We start from the raw sequence: 5,193 nt of genomic DNA, 5'->3' as shown, positions 1-5,193 counted from the left end.
ATTGTCTGCCCAGATTTCCTTCTTCGTGAACGCGACTGTCCTCTCGCGTTCGCGTATACCAACTTAGACTGCCTCTCCGCTTTACTCTTCGCGAACGCGACAACTGCTTCGCGAACATAATGCTTTACCCGCTCAAACCTTCGCGAACACGACCCTCATCTCGCGAACTCGTAGACCAAGGACCTGGGGTCCCCAACTGCCACAATCCTGTTCGGGAACGCGACACCACTCACGCGTTCGCGATGCACACACTACCCTACCCTTCGCGAACGCGAAGTACAAAAATTCACCATCTCAGAGACACTCTCCGCGAATGCGAGTCCCCTCTTGCGAACGCATAAGAGGGAACTAGAAACAAAATACAACAGCAGATCAACTATCTCACCATGGCCAAAGATGATCCGTTAACCACCCGAAACTCACCCGAGGCCCTCAGGACCTCAACTTAACATGCCAACACATCTCATAATATCATTTAAACTTAGTCGACCCTCCTAATCACTCAAAACAACACCAAAACACCAAATCAACCTCAGATTCAAGCCTAAGAACTTAGAAACTTTCAAATTCCACAAACAACGCTGAAACCTATCAAATCACCTCCTAATGACCTGAAATTTTGCACACACGTCACAAATGATACCACAGACCTACTCCAGTTTCCGTAATTCCATTCTGACCCCTATATTAGGATTTCAACTGCCGACCAAAAGCACCAAATTTTCAATTTGGCCAATTCAAGCCTATATCTACCACAGACCTCCAAAATACATTCCGAACACGCTCCTAAGTCCAAAATCACCTAACAAAGTTATCCGAACCATCAGAATTCACATCCCAGACCTTTTACTCATAAGTCAACATCTAGTTGACTTTTTCCAACTTAAGCTTCTAAATAAGAGACTAAGTGTCTCATTCCACTCCACGACCACTCCGAACCCGAACCAACCAACGCGATGAAATATAGCTTAACAATACATAAAGAAGCAGAAATGGGGAAAACGGGACTGTAACTCATGAAATGACCGGCCAAGTCATTACATCCTCCCCCTCATAAACAAACGTTTGTCCTAAGACGAGTCAACAAATACACCTGAAGCCTCAAACAGGTGTGGATATCTGCTCCGCATCTCGCGCTCGGTCTCCTAAGTAGCCTCTTCCACGGGCCGACCTCTCCACTGCACCTTCATTGAAGCTATATCCTTTGATCTCAACTTTAGGACCTGCCGCTCCAAAATAGCCACTAGCTCCACATCATCGGTCAAATCACCATCTAACTGAACCGTGCTGAAATTCAAAACATGAGATGGGTCGCCAATATACTTTTGGATCATAGAAACATGAAATACCGGATGCACGCTCGACAAACTAGGTGGCAAGGCAAGCTCATAAGCCACCTCCCCGATCATCCGAAGCACCTCAAAAAGGCCAATGAACCGAGGGATCAATTTTCCCTTCTTCCTAAATCTCATAACACCCTTCATGGGTGAAACCTTCAGTAGAACCTTCTCCCCAACCATATAGGATACATCTCAAACCTTCCTGTCAGCATAACTCTTTTGTCTTGACTACACCGTGCAAAGCCGCTCCTGAATCACTTTCACCTTGTCCAAAGCACCCTGTAGCAAGTCTGTACTCAAAAGCCTAGCCTCATCTGGATCAAACCAACCTACTGGAGATCTACACCGTCTCCTAAATAAAGCCTCATATGGATCCATCTGAATACTCGACTGATAATTGTTGTTGTAAGCAAACTCCGTGAGCGGTAGAAACTGATCCCATGACCGTCCAAAATCAATTTCACAAGCACGCAACATGTCCTCCAATATCTGAATAGTGCGCTCGGACTGCCCATCTATTTGAGGGTGAAAAGTTGTGCTCAACTCAACCTAAGTACCTAACTCTAGCTGCACGACTCTCCAAAACTGCAAAGTGAACTGAGTACCTCTATCTGAAATGATGGAAACTGGGACACCATGCAGGCGAACAATCTCTATGATATAAATCTCAGCTAACTACTCTGAAGACTAGGTATTACACACAGGAATGAAGTGCACGGACTTGGTCAGCCGATCTACAATCACCCAAACAACATCGAACTTCCTCAAAGTCCGTGGGAGTCCAAGTAAAAAATCCATGGTAATCCGCTCCCACTTCCACTCTGGAATATCCATCTGCTGAAGCAAGCCACCCAGTCTCTGATGCTCATATTTCACCTGCTGACAATTGAGGCACCGAGCTACAAATCCCACAATATCCTTCTTCATTCTTCTCCACCAATAATGCTACCTCAAATCATGATACATCTTCGCAACACCTGGATGGATGGAATATCGCGAGCTGTGGGTCTCCTCCAGAATCAACTCCCGAAGCCCATCCATATTGGGCACATATATCCGGCCCTACATCCTCAATACTCCGTCATCACCAATAGTCACATCTCTGGAATCGCCGTGATGAGCTCTATCCTTGAGGATAAGCAAATGAGGATCATCATACTGGCGCTCTCTGACGCGATCAAACAAGGAAGACCGAGAAACCACACAAGCTAAGACCCGACTGGGCTCCGAAATATCCAACCTCACAAACCGATTGGCCAGGGCCTGAACATCAACTACAAGAGGTCACTCCCCAACATGAATATATGCCAAACTGCCCATGCTCATCGCCTTCCTACTCAAGGCATCGACCGCGGGTGATACAAGATAGTAATATCATAGTTCTTTAGCAACTCCAACCATCTCCGCTACCTCAAATTGAGATCCTTCTACTTGAACAAGTGCTAGAGGCTACAATGATCAGTAAACACCTCACAAGACACACCATAGAGATAATGTCTTCAAATCTTCAATGCGTGAACAGTGGCAGCCAACTCCAAATCATGAACAGGGCAATTCTTCTCATGGGGCTTCAACTGACGAGAAGCATATCCAATCACTCTACCCTCCTGCATCAACATACACCCGATACCAACCCCAGAAGCATCACAATATATTGTATATGAACATGAAGCTAATGGCAAAACTAATACTGGAGCTGTGGTCAAGGAGATTTTGAGCTTCTGAAAGCTCGCCTCACACTCATTCGACCACCTGAAAGGAGCACCCTTTTGAGTCAATTTGGTCAAAGGAGTTGATATAGATTAAAATCCCTGAACAAACCGACGGTAATAACCCGCCAAACCAAGAAAGTTACGAATTTCTATGGCTGAGAACGGTATATGCCAACTCTGGACTGCCCCTATGTTTTTCGAATCAACCTGAATACCCTCACTAGACACTACGCGCCCCAAAAAGCCACTGAATTGAGCCAAATCTCACACCTGGATAACTTTGCATAAAGCTTCTCCTCCCTCAGCCGCTGCAATACAACTCTCAAATACTCAGCGTGCTCCTTCTAACTATGCGAGTATACCAGAATATCATCAATGAAAAAAATCACAAACGAGTCGAGATAAGGCTGAAACATGCTGTTCATCAGATGCATGAACGCTGCTGGGGCATTGGTTAACGCAAATGACATCACAAAGAACTCATAATGACCATATCGGGACTTGAAAGCCATCTTAAGAATATCTGAGTCCTTGATATTTAACTGGTGATACCCTGACCTGAGATCAATCTTGGAGAATACCCTCGCTCTCTGAAGTTGGTCGAATATATCATCAATACGAGGCAAATGATACTTGTTCTTGATTGTGACTTTGTTCAACTGCCCGTAATCAATGCACATCCTCATCGTGCCATCCTTTTCTTCACGAATAGAACATGCGCACCCCATGACAACAGACTAGGCCGAATAAACCCCTTATCTAGGAGTTCCTGAAGCTACTCCTTCAACTCCTTTAACTCAGCTGGTGCCATATGATATGGTGGAATAGAAATGGACTGAGTTCCTGGCACCAAATCAATACCAAAGTCAATATCCATGTCCGGTGGCATGCCTGGCAGGTCTGCAGGAAACACATTCGGGAAGTCCCTCACTACTGGAACAGAATCGATACTGGGAGTATCTGTACTGACATCCTTCACAAAAGCCAAATAAGATAGGCAACCCTTCCCAACCATCTGCTTGGCCTTCAAGAATGAAATCACCCTACTGGGAACATAATCTAACGAACCTCGCCACTCAATTCGTGGCATACCCGGCATAGCTAACGTCACTGTCTTAGCATGACAGTCCAAAATAGCACAACATGGAGATAGCCAATCCATGCCCAATATCACATCAAAATCGATCATACTAAGCAATAAGAGATCCACTCGGGTATCCAAACCCCTGATAGTCACTACACACGACCGATATACGTGGTCCACAACAATAGTATCGTCCACCGGAGTAGATACACGAATAGATGAAACAAGAGACTCGCGGGGCGTATCCAGATAATGAGCAAAATATGGTGACACATATGAATAATTGGAACCAGGGTCAAATAATATAGAGGCATCTCTGTGGCATACAAAGACAATACTTGTAATCATAGCATCTGCAGCAATAACATTTGGTATGGCTGGGAGTGCATAAAAACGGGCCTGACCACCACCTGATCAACCTCCCCATCTACGGCGACCCCTAGCTGACTGACCTCCACCCCGAGCTGGTTGGGCGGGTGGGGAAGTAACTAGTGCTGAAACCGAAGGCTGACTCCTCTGCTGGGATGAACCTCCCATAAGATAGGGACAAAACCTCTTAATATGACCCAAATATCCACACTCGAAGCAACCTCTCCCCGCAAATGGCGGTGGGGATTGAAGGGAGACCCGAGCATCTATATACCCACTAGAAGACCCAAGCATAGACGAACCCTGAACTAATGGTGCATGAGTCGAACTTTGAGTTAGAAGGGCACTGAGAGATGAGTGACCCTGATGTGAACGGTGAGAGCCATGTCCAAATGACCTACCACAGTGACCCGAACGAGCTGGCTGAGCATGTCTGAGTGGACGACCTATACCGTGCTGAAACTGACCTCCAAAAGGAACACTACCAAAACTACCAGATCCTCGAGGCCTCTTGGCCTCCCTCTCAACTCGCTCCTGGTGACAAACTGACTCTATATCTCTAGAAATGTCAACCACCTCCTCAAAAGAAGCGCCAGATACCCTCTCTCTGGTTTGAAAAATCCGTAGATGATAAGCAAGGCCATCAACAAACCTACTAATCTTCTCTCTATCTGTGGGAACTAGACAG

Source organism: Nicotiana tabacum, chromosome 10, assembly GCF_000715075.1.
Source record: "Nicotiana tabacum cultivar K326 chromosome 10, ASM71507v2, whole genome shotgun sequence".
In the NCBI taxonomy this organism is placed as follows: Eukaryota; Viridiplantae; Streptophyta; class Magnoliopsida; order Solanales; family Solanaceae; genus Nicotiana; species Nicotiana tabacum.
Note: the sequence above shows the minus strand (reverse complement) of the source record.